Source organism: Arachis hypogaea, chromosome 18 (assembly GCF_003086295.3).
Source record: "Arachis hypogaea cultivar Tifrunner chromosome 18, arahy.Tifrunner.gnm2.J5K5, whole genome shotgun sequence".
Classification (NCBI taxonomy): domain Eukaryota; kingdom Viridiplantae; phylum Streptophyta; class Magnoliopsida; order Fabales; family Fabaceae; genus Arachis; species Arachis hypogaea.
Genome location: NC_092053.1, coordinates 43,120,829 through 43,141,004, shown reverse-complemented (window position 1 = coordinate 43,141,004; position 20,176 = coordinate 43,120,829). Strand labels below are relative to the sequence as shown.

At 38.2% G+C, this 20,176-nt stretch overlaps 2 non-coding genes across 2 annotated transcripts; both read left to right on the top strand.

Annotated features, from left to right (window-relative positions):
* The first annotated feature begins 8,324 nt into the window (after positions 1 to 8,324).
* LOC112774093 (small nucleolar RNA R71) lies at positions 8,325 to 8,432 on the top strand. Its single transcript, XR_003188600.1, has one exon. It is a non-coding gene; the product is annotated as a small nucleolar RNA R71 (small nucleolar RNA).
* A 9,483-nt stretch (positions 8,433 to 17,915) lies between these two features.
* LOC112773335 (small nucleolar RNA R71) lies at positions 17,916 to 18,023 on the top strand. The gene has a single exon (XR_003187891.1). It is a non-coding gene; the product is annotated as a small nucleolar RNA R71 (small nucleolar RNA).
* The last annotated feature ends 2,153 nt before the right edge of the window (positions 18,024 to 20,176 follow it).

The following is a 20,176-nucleotide window of genomic DNA, read 5'->3' as shown; positions in this document are numbered from 1 at the left end:
CTAATATTCAAATAAATTAGAAAAATGTTACATTCCCTTATCAACCCATGTTCCCAAAGTTTTCCCACACTTATTTGCTACACAATCTCTATCTTAAGCTAACCAAAGATTCAATTGGGATAATTAATTTGTTTTCCGCTTAAGGCTAGTGATGTGGTTATAGAATAAGAGGGGATTAAAAGCTCAAGGGGCTAACAAAGGTGATAAAAAAGGTAGGCTTATTTGGGATAAGTGAGCTAATAACAAATAATGGCCTCAATCATATGCAAGCATGTAAATATACTAAATAATGGACATATAGAATGGAACAAACAAAGATTGCAGTTATAGAGAAGAAAACACACAAGAATAAAAATTTTATGGTTAAATAATGTAACCATGTAAATAAGCTCAAAGTCTCACAGGTTGTGTTCTTTGGCTCAAAAACCATGTTCCAAATACAACTTCAAACAAGTTTAACACAAAAATTTTGGTTTTAAATTAGTGAAAATTTTCAAAAAATAGAATCTTAAGAAGAAACTTATTATTTTAACCAAGCAGTAACTAAATGCAAAAATCAAATAAACATGCAATTAAATATGCAAATGCAACAATTAACAAAAAAAAAATAAAATATTGGTGTTTGAGACAGGAAAGTACTAACCCATGGAGATCGGTATCGACCTCCCCACACTTAAAGATTGCACCGTCCTCGGTGCATGCTGAGATTTGCAGGTGGATGGGTTGTTTCAACTGTTGCTTTTCTCTAAGGATTTGTGCAGATGGACTTGTCTGTCTCCCTATGTAAAATGTCTTCCGCTTCCCTTCCGGGTGGCCATCCTAAAAGAAAAAGGGAAGAAGAGTAACCCAGAAATAGAGATAAGAAAATAAACACAGTATGGGTGGGTTAATGCCAAATAATAAGGGTCTCAATTACATGGTAGCTACAACATGCAAGTAAGAAAACAATAGAAGCCATGGCATGCCAGTGGTACAAAATGTACAACAATGGGAAAGAGAGTGGGGAAGGAGAGATAATATAAATTCATGTCAATGCAAAAGTAATACAGATATAAAAGATTGGCATTGATTTGAATAATATTACTCAATCAGAATTAAACAAGTCATTAAGCACCAAGAAAATACCAGAAAAGATGTAACAGTTGAATAAGAACATTTGAACACCAACGGTAAAATAATAAATTTAGAAAAATAAAAATATGCAATGAATGAAAGTATGCAAATAAATAAAAAGAAAGTGAAAAAGAATGAGAAGTAGAAAAAGAAAGTGAGAAAGGAGAGAGAAGGAAGAAATTAGGATTAGAAGAGAAAAGATAAGAAAATTGGCACTAATCTGGATAGGTTGTGCGACGCTGGCGACGCGGTCGCGTGGGTGACGCGGTCGCGTGGTGCGCGATAAGGTTGGGCGACGAGGACGCGTGGAGCATGCGATCGCGTGACTCGATTTGTGCTAGTGGCGCGAGTGCAGCCTCGCGGTTGCACAACTCTCTGTTCGAAACTCTTTTTGCCAAAATTCTGGGTGACGCGGTCGCGTGGTTGACGCGATTGCGTGAGTGGCCATCATGGGGATATGACACGGACGCGTGGGGCACATGTTCGCGTGGTGAGGCTTGGGCTTCCAGCACGATTCCAGCCCAACTCCAGCTCAACTTTCGGCCATGCACCCTTTTTACGCCGATTTCAGGTCACGCGGCCGCGTGGGTGACGCGGTCGCGTGGGAGGCCATTATTCCCATATGACGCGGTCGCATGGGGTGATTTGTGCCATTGGCATGCCTCCAGCGCTGCTCCTGCGAAACTCTCTGTTCATATTAATATTGTCTCCCATCTCCTTGCGACGCGGACGCGTCGCTGATGCGGTCGCGACGCGTGCTCGCTTTTTTTTTTTTAAATCTGAAAAATGCAGAATGTAGTGTTAATATGAATGTGATGCAAAACTCCAGGTTCAATATAACAAAATAAAATAAAATTCAAAAACAAATAAAACTTAAATAAAAATGAAAAATGAACGATCATACCATGGTGGGTTGTCTCCCACCTAGCACTTTTAGTTAAAGTCCTTAAGTTGGACATTTGATGAGCTTCCTGCTATGGTGGCTTGTGCTTGAACTCATCCAGGAATCTCCACCAGTGTTTGTGATTCCAGTAACCTCCGGGATCCCAAACTAGGCATGTAAAACCCTTGAGCAGCTTCAAAAAGATTCTTAGGCTCCCGGGGTGTTGGATGTCAGAACAGATTCCAGGATCCCAAACTTTGCTTTTACACCCATTTTTGTTGGGATCTGTATTTTTCCAACTGGGTGATAAGTAATTTGAATTCTCACTGCAGCTACCAAACAGCTCCCTAGACCCATTCAATTGAGCTCTACACCAACCTTTGCGTTTAAACTTAAAGCTTCCAACCATAATGAACCTTGCAGGACAATTCTTACCACTGGCCATCTTCCTCTTACTCTTAATGCCACAAAGAGCTTTAAGTTGACCATCCGTCTCCAGTAGCCCATATTCAAGTGGGATTAGAAAGCTATGGGATATGAATTTTACCCACTTGAATGTTGTGAAGGATGATGGCAACTTAGGGCGAGGGGTTTCCAACAACTTTGGCAAGGTAATTTCAAGCTCCACTCCCTTGTGCTCTTTTCTGATAACCACCTCTTTGCAAGCTTCTTCAATTTCAACCTCTTCCTCTTGGTAGATTTCTTCCAATTCAATCTTCTCTTTATTGCTTTCCAAGGGCATGGGAGGTTGTGCTTCCTCTTCTTGAATCTCCATCTCTTGATCAACCTCTTCCAAGTCTTCAACTGTAATATACCTTGGAGGTTGTACACCCTCCTCAGCATCAATTTCAACCGTCTTGGAAGGAGGTTCTATGACTGGACTTTCCCATGGAGGTTCTGCATCTCCTAAGTCTTCAACCAACTCTTCTTCTTGAACGATGACAGCTTCTTCTGCTTGTTCTAGTATGAATTCATGCTCTGTCTTGTCCACTGGAGCCTCTAGTATCTCCTTCATGCTACGCTCTTCACTAGACTGTCCACATGGGGCTGTGGCTGATCCTTGTGTATTTAAGCGTCTAGAAGCCCATTGAATTAATACTTGCCCCAGTTGTTGAACGGTTGCCTGACATCGATCCACTGTTTCCTTGAGACGATCCTTTGCCTCTTGATGCACTCGGCTTTCATAAATAGGATCATAGTGCTCTTGGATTGATGGATATGGAGATGGTGAATATTGAAGTGGTGGTTCTTGTGAGTAATTGGGTTGGAATTTGGGTGGTTCTATATATGGTTCATATGGCTCATAAGGTGGTTGGTATGGTGGTTGAGGATTAGGGTTATATGGAGGTGAATGGCGGAAAGGGGCTTGTGAGTGTGGTGGTCCAAAGTTATGTTGAGGAAAGGGTTTATAGGCATATGGTGGTGGTTGTTGATAGTCCATTGGAGGTGGTTGTTGCCATGAGGGTTGATCAAATCCTTGTGGCTCCTCCCATCTTTGATTGTTCCAACCTTGATGCCTGTTCTCATTGTAATTTCTTCTTCCTGCAACATTATTATAACCAGACTCATAGCCAAAGGGGTGAGAGTTCATAGTAGTAAATAAAAATTAAAAATAAAAATAAAAATAAATTTAAATTAAAAGGTTATTTAAATTTTTTAATTTGAAAATTTTTAAATTTAAATTTTGAAAATTTTTAAATTTGAATTTTGAAATTTGATTTTTTTTTTAAATAAAATAAGATAAGATAAAAATTTTAAAAATAAAAATTTGAATTTTTTTTTTCGAAAAAAATTAATTAAAAATATTTTTGAATTTAATGAGGAAAGAGAAAAACAATAATATGACACCAAATTTCAAATTTTTAGATCAAAACGAAGAAAACAACTAAGAACAGCTTGAAAATCAAGATGAACGTGAAGAACAACTTGAAGATCAAGATGAACACTAAGAACAAATTTTTGAAAATATTTTTTTCTAAAATAACTAAATAAAAACAAATAACCTCTTAATTTATGGAAAAGCAAAAATAAAAACAAAAATAAAAATAAATAAACAAGCAAAAATCAAAAAAAATATTTACAATAACCAATAATAAGGCACACGTTTGTAATTCCCCGGCAACGGCGCCATTTTGACGTTAGGATTTTTGCTAGTAAAGAATGTCATAAAAACAGTCGCGTTGTAGATATAGTCTCTAAACCGACAAAAATCACTTCGTACAAACGTTTTGGGTGTCACAAGTAACAAACCCCTTTAGAAATTGTTAACTGAGTATTCAAACCTCGGGTCGTCTTCTCAAGGAATTGCAGGGAGGTGTTCTTATTATTGGTTATGAGTTTTGTAAATTGGAGTTTTGGAAGTAAGGTGGGAATATGTTATATGACAAGTTCTATTAATGTATAAGATAAGAAGCAACAATAGTAAATGGCAGAGGAAATAAAATAATAATAATAAAAATAAACTCTTGGCAAGGTATTAGAAATTGGAGGTCCAGATTAATTATCCTTATCAATAGTAATGAAAGTTGAATCTCAATTCCACTTAGTTAACCTTTACCGAAGCAAAGGAAGGTCAAGGGACAAATTAGTTAGATCTTCCAATCCTATTTATTTCCTAAAAAAAGTTTGGGATTATTGAAGTTCAAACCAATTGGCAAGATAACAATTATGCTATTGAGTTGGATAACTCCTGAGTTACTGATTCCTTAACCAAGACCAAAAGAGGAAAAGTAAATTTGCTGGAATAAAGATGTCTTCAGATGGGAAGCAGTGATAATGTAAATAAAGGAAAGCAGTCATGAATTGAAATACCTCAAATTGCATTAACAAAAGAACTTAAATCTGACATAGACATGCATGAAAAAATAAATAAAAGAACATTGAACCTGGATTGAGAGTCACTCCTAAAACTAAGAGAAGTCCTAAATCCTAATCCTAAGAGAGAGGAGAGAACCTCTCTCTCTAAAAACTACAACTACTCCTAAAAATTGTGAATGTGAGAGCCTCCTTATGAATGGATGCATTCTCCCACTTTATAACATCTAATATGTGTTTTCTGGGCCGCAAACTGGGTGAAAAACAGTCCAGAATTCGCTGGGTTCGGATTTTGCCACGCTGGTTTTTCGTCACTGCGACGTGGCCGCATGAATCACGCGGTCGCGTCGCCTAGCATCAGGGGAACTATAATATATTATATATCAAATCGAAGCCCCGGACGTTAGCTTTCCAACGCAACTAGAACCGCGTGATTTGGACCTCTGTAGCTAAAGTTATAGCCATTTGAGTGCGAAGAGGTCAGGCTGGACAGCTTAGCAATTTCTCCAACTTCTTGTATTCCTTCCACTTTTGCATGCTTTCTTCTCATCCTCCAAGCCATTCCTGCCTTATAATATCTGAAAACACTTAACACACATATCAAGACATCTAATGGTAATAAGAGAGGATTAATAATAAGCAAATATAAGATCAAAGAAGCATGTTTTCAAGCAAAACACATAATTAGGAAGGAAATATAAAACCATGCAAATAGTATGAATAAGTGGGTAAAGAGTAGATAAAAACCACTCAATTGAGTACAAGATAAACCATAAAATAGTGGTTTATCAGGTCCTATGGTACAAGGTATTGAGAACTTTCCAGGATCCTGTCTCTTCTGAGGTAATCTCTGCATAGTCAAGTCATCCAGTTCTTTGGTGAGCAAGGGGGGTTCATCCTCCCAAGTCTCATTACCAAACAGCTTGGCATTTAACTTCATGATTGCTCCAAGGTACTTAGCAACTTGCTCTTCAGTAACATCTTCATCCTCTTCAGAGGAAGAATACTCATCAGAGCTCATGTATGGTGATGAGCGTATATTTTATACGCTTTTTGGGGTAATTTCATGTAGATTTTAGTGTGTTTTAATTAGTTTTTAGTATATTTTTATTAGTTTTTAGGAAAAATTCATATTTCTGGACTTTACTATGAGTTTGTGTGTTTTTCTGTGATTTCAGGTATTTTCTGACTGAAATTGAGGGAGCTAAGCAAAAATTTGATTCAGGCTGAAAAAGGACTGCTGATGCTGTTGGGTTCTGACTCCCTGCACTCGGAATAGATTTTCTGGAGCTACAGAACTCCAAATGGCGCGCTCTTAATTGGGTTGGAAAGTAGACATCCAGGGATTTCCATCAATATATAATAGTCCATACTTTGCACGAAGATAGACAACGTAAACTAGCGTTCAACGCCAGTTTCATGTTGCAGTCTGGCGTTCAGCGCCAGAAACAGGTTACAAATTGGAGTTCAATGCCAGAAAGAGGTTACAACCTGGCGTTCAACTCCAAAAACAGCCCAAGCACGTGAGTAGCTTAAGTCTCAGCCCCAGCACATACCAAGTGGGTCCCAGAAGTGGATATTTGCACTGTCCATCTTAGTTTACTCATTTTCTGTAAACCTAGGTTACTAGTTTAATATTTAAACAATTTTTAGAGACTTATTTTGTACCTCATGACATTTTTTAGATCTGAATTTTATACTCTTTGACGGTATGAGTCTCTAAACTCCATTGTTGGGGGTGAGGAGCTCTGCTGTGTCTCGATGAATTAATGCAAGTATTTCTGTTTTCCATTCAAACACGCTTGTTCCTATCTAAGATGTTTATTCGCGCTTCATTGTGAAGGAGGTGATGACCCGTGACACTCATCACCTTCCTCAATCCATGAACGTGTGCTTGACAACCACTTCCGTTCTACATCAGATTGAATGAGTATCTCTTAGATCCCTTAATTAGAATCTTCGTGGTATAAGCTAGAATTGATGGCGGCATTCATGAGAATCTGGAAAGTCTAAACCTTGTCTGTGGTATTCCGAGTAGGATTCAAGGATTGAATGACTGTGACGAGCTTCAAACTCGCGAGTACTGGGCGTAGTGACAGACGCAAAAGGATAGTAAATCCTATTCCAGTATGACCGAGAACCGACAGATGATTAGCCGTGCTGTGACAGAGCATTTGGACCATTTTCACTAAGAGGACGGATGGTAGCCATTGACAACGGTGATCCACCAACATACAGCTTTCCATAGGAGGAATCTTGCGTGTGTGAAGAGGAGTACAAGAGGAAAGCTAAAATTCAGAAGAAAAAGCATCTCCAAAACTCCAACATATTCTCCATTACTGTATAACAAGTATTTATTTCATACTCTTTTATTTATTTGCAATTCAAACTGATAACTATAATTAATATCCTGACTAAGAGTTACAAGATAAACATAGATTGCTTCAAACCAACAATCTCCGTGGGATTCGACCCTTACTCACGTAAGGTATTACTTGGACGACCCAGTGCACTTGCTGGTAGCTGTGCGAAGTTGTAAGAAATAGTAATATTGACATTGACATTGACATATACAATTTCGTGCACCAAATGGCAGAAGTAAATTCAATGGAATCTCTATGGTCTCAGTGTGAGCCTCAGATTCCCATGGTTCCTCATTAGGGAACTCCTTGGAGGCCAGTGAACGTCCATTGAGGTCTTCCTCAGTGGAGATCACTGCCTTTCCCTCCTTTATGCCTTCGGCCATGTGGGACGTGTTTATGGCCTTGCATTCTCTCTTTGGGTTCTCTTTTGTATTGCTTGGGAGAGTACTAGGAGGGAGTTCAGTAACTTTCTTACTCTGCTGACCCACTTGTGCCTCTAAATTTCTAATAGAGGATCTTGTTTCAGTCATGAAACTTTGAGTGGTCTTGGTTAGATCAGAGATTATGGTTGTTAAGTCAGATTGACTCTGCTTAGAATTCTCTATCTGCTGCTGAGAAGATGATGGAAAAGGCTTGCTATTGCTAAACCTGTTTCTTCCACCATTATTGTTGTTGAAGCCTTGTTGAGGCCTCTGTTGGTCCTTCCATGAGAGATTTGGATGATTTCTCCATGAAGGATTATAGGTGTTTCCATAGGGTTCTCCCATGTAATTCACCTCTTCCATTGCTGGGTTTTCAGGATCATAAGCTTCTTCTTTAGAGGAAGCTTTCTTAGTACTGCCTAGTACAGCTTGCATTCTAGACAGATTTTGAGAAATCATATTGACTTGCTGAGTCAATATTTTATTTTGAGCCAGTATGGCATTCAGAGTATCAATTTCAAGAACTCCTTTCTTCTGAGTTGTCCCATTATTCACAGGATTTCGTTCAGAAGTGTACATGAATTAGTTATTTGCAACCATTTCAATGAGTTTCTGAGCTTCTGCAGGCGTCTTCTTCAGATGAAGAGATCCTCCAGCAGAGCTGTCCAATGACAACTTGGATAGTTCAGACAGACCATCATAGAAGATACCTATGATGCTCCATTCTGAAAGCATGTCAGAAGGACACCTTCTGATCAATTGCTTGTATCTTTCCCAAGCTTCATAGAGGGATTCACCTTCCTTCTGTCTGAAGGTTTGGACTTCCACTCTAAGCTTACTCAATTTTTGAGGTGGAAAGAACTTTGCCAAGAAGGCATTGACTAGCTTTTCCCAAGAGTTCAGGCTTTTCTTAGGTTGTGAATCCAACCATATCCTAGCTCTGTCTCTTACAGCAAAAGGGAAGAGCATAAGTCTGTAGACCTCAGGGTCAACCCCATTGGTCTTGACAGTATCACAAATTTGCAAGAATTCAGCTAAGAACTGATGAGGATCTTCCAATGGAAGTCCATGAAACTTACAATTCTGTTGCATTAGAGAAACTAATTGAGGCTTCAACTCAAAGTTGTTTGCTCCAATGGCAGGGATAGAGATGCTTCTCCCATAGAAGTCAAGAGTAGGTGCAGTAAAGTCACCAAGTACCTTCCTTGCATTGTTGGCATTGTTGTTGTTTTCGGCTGTCATGGCTTCTTCTTGTTTGAAAATTTCTGTTAGGTCCTCTACAGAGAGTTGTACTTTAGCTTCTCTTAGCTTTCTCTCCAAGGTCCTTTCAGGTTCAGGATCAGCTTCAACAAGAATGCCTTTGTCCTTGCTCCTGCTCATATAAAAGAGAGAAGAAGAAAGTATGGAATCCTCTATGCCACAGTATAGAGATTCCTTGAGGTGTCAGAGGAAAAGAAGAATAGAAGGAGGAGGTAGAAGGGAGAGAATTCGAACTTATAGAGAGAGGGAGTCCGAATTGCACATTGAGGAAGAGTGCTAGTCCTTTAAATAGAAGAAGGTGAGAAGGAGGAAAAGAATTTTTGAAATTAAATTTTGAAAGATTTTGAAATGATTAAAAGAAATTTTGAAAAAATTGATTGATGATTTTCGAAAATTAAAATTGGGAAAGTAGTTAAGTGATTTTGAAAAAGATTTTGAAATTAGAAATAAAAAAAAGATATGATTGAAAATTATTTTAAAAAAGATGCGATTGAGAAGATATGATTGAGAAAATATAGTTTTAAAAAGATATGATTGACAAACAATTAAAAAGATTTGATTTTTAAAATTAATGCCTTGGCTAACAAGAAATTTGAAGGATATGATTCTAACATTCAATTATTGAACCTTTCTTAACAAGGAAGAAATTTTTGAATCACATCTCTAATTGTTAGCAAGGATTTTCAAAAATAGTAAAAAATGGAAAGAAATTGATTTTGAAAAGATATGATTGAAAAGATATGATTTGAAAAAGATTTGATTTTGAAAAATTATGAAAATTTGAAAAAGATTTAAATTGAAAACAAAATCTTCCCTCTTGTGCCATCCTGGCGTTAAACGCCCAGAATGGTATCTATTCTGGCGTTTAACGCCCAAAATGGTACCCTGGCTGGCATTTAAACGCCAATTTTCCTTCCTCACTGAGCGTTTTGAACACCCAGCTTTTTCTGTGTAATTCCTCTGCTGCATGTTCTGAATCTTCAATTCTCTGTATTATTGACTTGAAAAGACATAATTTTGACAATTTTTTGAATTTTTAATGATGAGAAACACTCAAATGAAACTAATCATGGAAAACTAAGATCAAACAAACAATGCATGTAAGACACCAAACTTAGAAATTTTCATATTAGAGACACTAACAAATTGAAAATGCATGTGAAAAACAACAAAAGACTTAAAACAATAGAATTTAAAGATCAGAACAAGAAAATCATCAAGAATAACTTGAAGATTAATGAAGAACATAATGCATATATTCGAAAATTGCAAGAAATTAAATAAAACATGCAGGACACCAAACTTAAAAATTGACACTAGACTCAAACAAGAAACATAAATTATTTTTGGTTTTTATGATTTTATAAAATTTTTTTTGGATTTTTCGAAAATTATTGGGAAAAATAAAAATAAGGATTTCAAAATTCTTAATAAGAATTTCCAGGAATCTTGCAATGTTAGTCTAAAGCTTCAGTCTAAAGAGATTAGACATTGCTAGCCAAGCTTCAGCAGGACATTACATACAACAGCCAAATTGATGAGAATCAATCAGCTTTTGTGATGATAAAAACATCATCTGAAACTCTAGAATTCATTCTTAAAAATTCTGAAGAATAAAAATAAAATAAAGTTACCTAATCTAAGCAACAAGATGAACCGTCAGTTCTCCAAACTCGAACAATCCCCGGCAACGGCGCCAAAAACTTGGTGCACGAAATTGTGATCATCAATGGCGCCAACAACTTGGTACGCACAATTGTAATCTCAACTCTTTATAACAACTCTGCACAACTAACTAGCAAGTGCACTAGGTCGTCCAAGTAATAAACCTTACGTGAGTAAGGGTCGATCCCACGGAGATTGTCGGCTTGAAGCAAGCTATGGTTATCTTGTAAATCTCAGTCAGGCAGATTCAAATGGTTATGGAGAATTGATAATTAAAATACGAATAAAATATAAAATAAGATAGAGATACTTATGTAATTCATTGGTGAGAATTTCAGATAAGCGTATGAAGATACTTTGTTCCTCCTGAACTTCTGCTTTCCTATTGTCTTCATCCAATCATTCATACTCCTTTCAATGGCAAGCTTATGTTGGGTTTCACCGTTGTCAATGGCTACCTCCCATCCTCTCAGTGAAAATGGTCCAAATGCGCTGTCACCGCACGGCTAATCAGCTGTTGTTTCTCGATCATGCTAGAATAGGATCCATTGATCCTTTTGCGTCTGTCACTACGCCCAACACTCGCGAGTTTGAAGCTCGTCACAGTCATCCCTTCCCAGATCCTACTCGGAAAACCACAGACAAGGTTTAGACTTTCCAGATCTCAAGAATGCTGCCAATTGATTCTAGCCTATTGGTGCACGAAATTGTGATGTCCAGGCTCAAACTATTCCTGGCACGTGAGCAACTTGGTACGCGTAATCGTGATTACACATTCATAATTTGTCACAACTTCGATACAATTAACCAACAAGTGCACTGGGTCGTCCAAGTAATACCTTACATGAGTAAGGGTCGAATCCCACGGAGATTGTTGGTATGAAGCAAGCTATGGTCACCTTGTAAATCTCAGTCAGGCAGATATAAAGTGATAATGATGTTTTCGAATATTATATAATAAAATAGGGATAGAGGTACTTATGTAAATCATTGGTAGGAATTTCAGATAAGCGAATGGAGATGCTTTTCGTTCCTCTGAACCTCTGCTTTCCTGCTATCTTCATCCAATCAGTCTTACTCCTTTCCATGGCTGGCTTTATGTGATACATCACGACTGTCAATGGCTACTTTCGGTCATCTCTCGGGAAAATGATCCAATGCCCTGTCACGGCACGGCTAATCGTCTGGAGGCATCACCCTTGCCAATGGCTTCATCTTATCCTCTCAGTGAATAATATGCTCACGCACCCTGTCACGGCACGGCTATTCATCTGTCGGTTCTCGATCATGCTGGAATAGGATTTACTATCCTTTTGCGTCTGTCACTAACGCCCTGCAATCGCGAGTTTGGAGCTCGTCACAGTCATTCATTCATCGAATCCTACTCGGAATACCACAGACAAGGTTTAGACCTTCCGGATTCTCTTGAATGCCGCCATCATTCTAGCTTATGCCACGAAGATTCTGGTTAAGAGATCTAAGAGATATTCATTCTAGCTTATTTCATGTAGAACAGAAGTGTTTGTCAGGCACGAGTTCATAAGGGAGAAGGATGATGAGCGTCACATATAATCATCACCTTCATCACGTTCTTGGGTGCGAATGGATATCTTAGAAGTGAAATAAGATGAATTGAATAGAAAACAGTAGTACTTTGCATTAATCCTTGAGGAACAGCAGAGCTCCACACCTTGATCTATGGAGTGTAGAAACTTTACTGTTAAAAATACATAAGTGATGGTCCAGGCATGGCCGAGATGGCCAGCCCCCAAAGTCTAAGAACAATGCGTTCAAAGATGATCCTAAGATCCTAAGATGATCAAAAGATGCCTAATACAATAGTAAAAGGTCCTATTTATAATAAACTAGCTACTAGGGTTTACATGAGTAAGTAATTGATGCATAAATCCACTTCCTGGGCCCACTTGGTGTGTGTTTGGGCTGAGCCTGAGTGTTGCACGTGTAGAGGTCCTTCTTGGAGTTGAACGCCAGCTTTTGTGCCAGTTTGGGCGTTCAACTCTGGTTTTGGCTCCTTTTCTGGCGCTGGATGCCAGATTTGGGCAGAGAGCTGGCGTTGAACTTCAGTTTACGTCATCTATTCTTGGCCAAAGTATGAACTATTATATATTGCTGGAAAGCCCTGGATGTCTACTTTCCAACACAATTGGAAGCGCGCCATTTCGAGTTCTGTAGCTCCAGAAAATCCACTTTGAGTGCAGGGAGGTCAGAATCCAACAACATTAGTAGTCCTTCTTCAACCTCTGAATCTGATTTTTGCTCAAGTCCCTCAATTTCAGCCAGAAAATACCTGAAATCACAGAAAAACACACAAACTCATAGTAAAGTCAAGAAATGTGAATTTAAGATAAAAACTAATGAAAACATCCCTAAAAGTAACTAGATCCTACTAAAAACATACTAAAAACAATGTCAAAAAGCGTATAAATTATCCGCTCATCACAACACCAAACTTAAATTGTTGCTTGTCCCCAAGCAACTAAAAATCAAATAGGATAAAAAGAAGAGAATATACTATAAATTCCAAACTATCAATGAAACAGAGCTTCAATCATATGAGCGGGACTTATAGCTTTTTGCCTCTTGAATAGTTTTGGCATCTCACTTTATCCATTGAGGTTCAGAATGATTGGCATCTATAGGAACTTCAGATTTCGAATAGTGTTATTGACTCTCCTAGTTCAGTATGATGATTCTTGAACACAGCTTCTTTATGAGTCTTGGCCGTGGCCCTAAGCACTTTGTTTTCCAGTATTATCACCGGATACATAAATGCCACAGACACATAATTGGGTGAACCTTTTCAAATTGTGACTCAGCTTTGCTAAAGTCCCCAATTAGAGGTGTCCAGGGTTCTTAAGCACACTCTTCTTTTTCTTTGGACCTTGACTTTAACCGCTCAGTCTCAAGTTTTCACTTGGCACCTACACGCCACAAGCACATGGTTAGGGACAGCTTGGTTTAGCCGCTTAGGCCAGGATTTTATTCCTTTAGGCCCTCCTATCCACTGATGCTCAAAGCCTTGGGATCCTTTTTATTTGCCCTTGCCTTTTGGTTTTAAGGGTTATTGGCTTTTTGCTCTTGCCTCTTGGTTTTAAGAGCTTTGACTTTTTCTGCTTGCTTTTTCTTTTTCTTTCTATTTATTTTTTTTCGCCTATTTTTTTTTTCTGCAAGCTTTGTTCTTTGCTGCTTTTTCTTGCTTCAAGAATCATTTTTATGATTTTTCAGATTATCAAATAACATGTTTCCTAGTCATCATTCTTTCAAGAGCCAACATATTTAACATTCTTAAACAACAACTTCAAAAGACATATGCACTGTTCAAGCATACATTCAGAAAACAAGAAGCATTGTCACCACATCAATATAATTAAACTAAGTTCAAGGATAAATTTGAAACTCATGTACTTCTTATTCTTTTGGATTAAAACATTTTTCATTTAAGAGAGGTGATGGATTCATAGGACATTTATAACTTTAAGACATAGTTACTACTACTAATGATCATGTAATGAAGACACAAACATAGATAAGCACATAACATAGAAACGAAAAACAGAAGAAATAAGAACAAGGAATGAATCCACCTTAGTGATGGTGGCGTTTCCTTCTTGAGGAACCAATGATGTCCTTGAGCTCTTCTATGTCTCTTCCTTGTCTTTGTTGCTCCTCCCTCATTGCTTTTTGATCTTCTCTTATTTCATGAAGCATGATGGAGTGCTTTTGATGTTCCACCCTTAGTTGTCCCATATTGGAACTCAATTCTTCTAGGGAGGTATTGATTTGCTCCCAGTAGTTTTGTGGAGGAAAGTGCATTTGAGGCATTTCCGGGATCTCATGGAAATGAGCTTCTTATGCCTCTTGAGCTCCATGAATGGGCTCTCTTGCTTGCTCCATCTTTTTCTTAGTGATGGGCTTCTCTTCTTTAATAGGAATGTCTCCTTCTATGAAAGCTCCAGCTGAGTAACATAGATGGCAAATGAGGTGAGGAAAGGCTAACCTTGCCATAGTGGAAGACTTGTCAGCCACCTTGTAGAGTTCTTGAGGTATAATCTCATGAACTTCCACCTCTTCTCCAATCATGATGCTATAGATCATGATGACCCGGTCTATAGTAACTTCAGACCGGTTGCTAGTGGGAATGATTGAGCATTGAATGAACTCCAACCATCCTCTAGCTACAGGCTTGAGGTCCAATCTTCTTAGTTGAACCGGCTTGCCTTTGGAGTCAACCTTCCATTGAGCTCCTTCTACACATATGTCCATAAGGACTTGGTCCAACCTTTGATTAAAGTTGACCCTTCTAGTGTAGGGGCATTCATCTCCTTGCATCATGGGCAAGTTAAACGCCAACCTCACATTCTCCGGACTAAAATCTAAGTATTTCCCCCGAACCATTGTAACATAGTTCCGGGTTCTTACTTTGATCATGGTTCTTGGTGATCCATGCATTGGTATAGAATTCTTGAACCATTAGGATGCCGACTTGTTGGATGAGATTTGTTAGAACTTCCCAACCTCTTCTTTGAATTTCATGTCGGATCTCCGGATACTCATTTCTTTTGAGTTTAAAAGGGACCTCAGGGATCACCTTCTTCTTGGCCACAACATCATAGAAGTGGTCTTGATGGGCTTTGGAGATGAACCTTTCCATCTCCCATGACTCGGATGTGGAAGCTTTTGTCTTCCCTTTCCCCTTTCTAGAGGATTCTCCGGTCTTAGGTGCCATCAATGGTAATGGAAAAACAAAAAGCTATGCTTTTACCACACCAAACTTAGAATATTGCTCGCCCTCGAGCAATAAACAAAAGAATAGATGAAGAAGAAGAAGAAATGGAGGAGAGGGAGAGGGTGATGTGGTTCGGCCAAGAAGGGTATAGAGGGGTTGTGTTGTGTGAATTTGAAGAAGAATGGAAGGCTTTATATAGGGAAGGGAGATGGGGTTAAGGTTCGGCCATATGGGTGGGTTTGGGTGGGAAATTGGTTTTGAATTTTGAAGGTAGGTGGAGTTTATGAGGTAGGTTTACGGGGAAGAGTGGATGGATGTGAGTGGTGAAGAGGTGATGGGGAAGAGAGATTGAGGTGATTGGTGAAGGGTTTTTGGGGAAGAGTGTTTATGGGGTTGTGTGAAAGAGAGTGGTGAGAAGAAGTGAGTGGAGGTAGGTGGGGATCCTGTGGGGTCCACAGATCCTGAGTGGATCCTGTGGGGTCCACAGATCCTGAGTGGATCCTATGGGGTCCACAGATCCTGAGGTGTTCAAGGATTTACATCCCTGCACCCATTAGGCATGTAAAAATGCCTTTGCACCCAACTCTGGGCGTTGAGCGCCAGGTTGGTGGCCATTTTGGGCGTTCAATGCCCATTTGTGTGCCATTTCTGGCGTTGAACGCCAGAACCATGCCTGTTCTGGCGTTCAGCGCCCAGAAGCTGCCCATTTTGGGCGTTCAGCGCCAGAACCATGCTCTGTTCTGGCGCTGAACGCCAGACAGATGCTCCTCCAGGGTGTGATTTTTCTTCTGCTGTTTTTGATTCCGTTTTCAATTTTTATATTTATTTTGTGACTCCGCATGATCATGAACCTACAAAGACATATAACTAAGGAAAATATAGTTAGATAAATAAAAATTGGGTTGCCTCCCAACAAGCGCTTCTTTAGTGTCAATAGCTTGACAGTGGGCTCTCATGGAGCCTCACAGATGTGCAGAGCTTTGTTGAGACTCTCCAACACCAAACTTAGAGTTTGGATATGGGAGTTCAACACCAAACTTAGAGTTTGGTTGTGGCCAACCAACACCAAACTTAGAGTTTGACTGTGGGGGCTCTGGTTGACTCTGCTTTGAGAGAAGCTTTTTCTTCTTCCTCTCCATGGTTGCAGAGGGAGATTCTTGAGTTTTAAACACAAGGGAGTCCTCATTCCATTGAAGGACTATTTCACCTCTGTCAACATCAATCACAGCTCTTGCTGTGGCCAAGAAAGGTCTTCCTAGGATGATGGATTCATCCTCTTCCTTTCCAGTATCCAGGACTATGAAATCAGTAGGGATGTAAAGGCCTTCAACCTTTACTAACACGTCATCTACTTGTCCATAAGCCTGTTTTCTTGAACTGTCTGCCATCTCTAATGAGATTTTAGTAGCTTGCACCCCATAGATTCCCAGTTTCTCTATTACAGAGAGGGGCATGAGGTTTATTCCTGAACCAAGGTCACATAGAGCCTTAAAGATCATGGTGCCTATGGTGCAGGGTATTATGAACTTTCCAGGATCCTGTCTCTTCTGAGGCAATGTCAGTTGATCCAGATCACTTAGTTCATTGATGAACAAGGGAGTTTCAACTTCCCAAGTATCAATGCCAAATAATTTGGCATTCAGCTTCATGATTGCACCAAGAAACTTGGCAGTTTGCTCTTCAGTAACATCCTCATTCTCTTCAGAAGAGGAATACTCATCAAAGCTCATGAAGGGCATAAGGAGGTTCAATGGAATCTCTATGGTCTCTAGATGAGCCTCAGAGTCCTTTGATTCCTCAGAGGGAAGCTCCTTATTGATCACTGGATGTCCCAGGAGGTCTTCCTCCTTGGGATTCACGTCCTCTCCTTCCCTTACAGGTTCGGTCATGGTGCTTATGTCAATGGCCTTGCACTCTCCTTTTGGGTTCTCTTCTGTATTGCTTGGGAGAGTACTAGGAGGGATTTCAGTGATCCTTTTACTCAGCTGGCCCACTTGTGCTTCCAAATTTCTAATGGAAGATCTTGTTTTATTCATGAAACTTACAGTGGCCTTGGATAGATCAGAGACTAGATTTGCTAAATTAGAAGCATTTTGTTCAGAGTTCTCTGTCTATTGCTGAGTGGGTGATGGAAAAGGTTTATTATTGTTAAACCTGTTTCTTCCACCATTATTAAAGCCTTGTTGAGGCTTTTGATCCTTCCATGAGAAATTTGGATGCTTTCTCCATGATGAGTTATAGGTGTTTCCATAAGGTTCACCTAAGTAATTCACCTCTGCTATTGCAGGGTTCTCAGGATCATAAGCTTCTTCTTCATAAGAAGCCTCTTGAGTACTGTTTGATGCAGCTTGCATTTCATTCAGACTCTGAGAGATCATATTGACTTGCTGAGTCAATATTTTATTCTGAGCCAATATGGCATTCAGAGTGTCAACTTCAAGAACTCCCTTCTTCATAGGCGTCCCATTATTCACAGGATTCCTTTCAGAAGTGTACATGAACTGGTTATTAGCAACCATGTCAATGAGTTCTTGAGCTTCTGCAGGCGTTTTCTTTAGGTGAATGGATCCACCTGCAGAAGTGTCCAGTGACATCTTTGATAGCTCAGATAAACCATCATAGAATATATCCAGGATGGTCCATTCTGAAAGCATGTCAGAAGGACACTTTTTGGTCAAATGTTTGTATCTTTCCCAAGCTTCATAGAGGGATTCACCTTCTTTCTGTCTGAAGGTTTGAACATCAGCTCTAAGCTTGCTCAGCTTTTGAGGAGGAAAGTACTTGGCTAAGAAAGCCGTGACCAGCTTATCCCAAGAGTTTAGGCTGTCTTTGGGTTGAGAATCCAACCATAATCTAGCTCTGTCTCTTACAGCAAAAGGGAAAAGCATGAGCCTGTAGACTTCAGGATCTACTCCATTAGTCTTAACAGTATCACATATCTGCAAGAATTCAGTTAAGAACTGAAAAGGATCTTCAGATGGAAGTCCATGAAACTTGCAGTTCTGCTGCATCAGAGAAACTAATTGAGGTTTCAGCTCAAAGTTGTTTGCTCCAATGGCAGGAATAGAGATGCTTCTTCCATGTAAATTGGAATTTGGTGCAGTAAAGTCACCAAGCATCTTCCTTGCATTGTTGTTGGGTTCGGCTGCCATCTCCTTTACTTGTTCGAAATTTTCAATCAAGTTGTCTCTGGGTTGTTGTAATTTAGCTTCTCTTAATTTTCTTTTTAGAGTCCTTTCAGGTTCTGGATCAGCTTCAACAAGAATGCCTTTTTCTCTGTCCCTGCTCATAAGAAAGAGGAGAGAAAAAGAAAAGAAGAGGAATCCTCTATGTCACAGTAAAGAGGTTCCTTATTGTTAGTAGAAGAAAAGAAGAGGAAATTCGAACACAGATAGAAGAGGGGGTTTGAATTTGGTGATGATGTGAGGAAGAGATGTTAGTAGATGAATAAATAAATAGAATAAGATGAGAGAGAAGGAGGGAATTTTCGAAAATTATTTTTGAAAAGGAGTTAGTGATTTTTGAAAATGGTTTTTGAAAAATGTTAGTATTTTTTTTTCGAAAATTAAGATTTAAAAATTAAAAATTAAAATAATTAATAAATTAAAAAAAAATTTTGAAAAAGAGGGAAGATATTTTCGAAAATGAGAGAGAGAGAGTTAGTTAGGTGGTTTTGAAAAAGGTAAGAAACAAACAAAAAGTTAGTTAGTTAGTTGAAACAAATTTTGAAAAGATAGGAAGTTAGGAAGTTAGAAAAGATATTTTGAAATCAAATTTTTGAAAAAGATAAGATGAGAAGATATTTTTTAAAAAGATATGATAGAAATTAGTTTTTGAAAAAGATTTGATTTTTAAAATCACAATTAATGACTTGATTCATAAGAAATCACAAGATATGATTCTAGAATTTAAAGTTTGAATCTTTCTTAACAAGCAAGTAACAAACTTCAAATTTTTTGAATCAAAACATTAATTGATTATGTTATTTTCGAAAATTATGATATAAAATAAGAAAAAGATTTTTGAAAATTATTTTTGGAATTTTCAAAAATAACCAAGAATTTTGAAAAAGATTTGATTTTTGAAAAAGATTTTGAAAAAGATAAGATTTTCAAATTGAAAATTTGATTTGACTCATAAGAAACAATTTGATTTTAAAAATTTTTGAAAAAGTCAACTCAATTTTCGAATTTGATGAGAGAAAAAGGGAAAGATATTTTTTTTTATTTTTGAAATTTTTATGAAAAACATGAAAATTATGCAATGCATGAAATTTTTTTTTAGATCAAAACATGTGATGCATGCAAGAATGCTATGAATGTCAAGATGAACACCAAGAACACTATGAAGATCATGATGAACATCAAGAACATAATTTTGAAAATTTTTTTTTAATGCAAAGAAAACATGCAAGACACCAAACTTAGAATTCTTTAATGCTTAGACAATAAGAATTCAAGAATGCATATGAAAAACAATAAAAGACACAAAACAAAAAATCATCAAGATCAAACAAGAAGACTTACCAAGAACAACTTGAAGATCATGAAGAACACTATGAATGCATGAGAATTTTCGAAAAATGCAAGATGCACATGCAAATGACACCAAACTTATGATATGACTCAAGACTCAAACAAGAACACAAAGATATTTTTGATTTTTTTTTATTTTCTAATTTTTTTGGTATTTTTCGAAAATTATATGAAAAAGAAAAAATAAGGATTCCAAAATTTTTAACATGAATTCCAGGAATCTTGCATTCTTAGTCTAAAGCTTCAGTCCAGGAATTAGACATGGCTCACAAGCCAGCCAAGCTTTCAAAGAAAGCTCCAGTTCAAAACACTAGACATGGCCAATGGCCAGCCAAGCTTCAGCATTTAACACCAGAGTATATTGCTCTTGATAA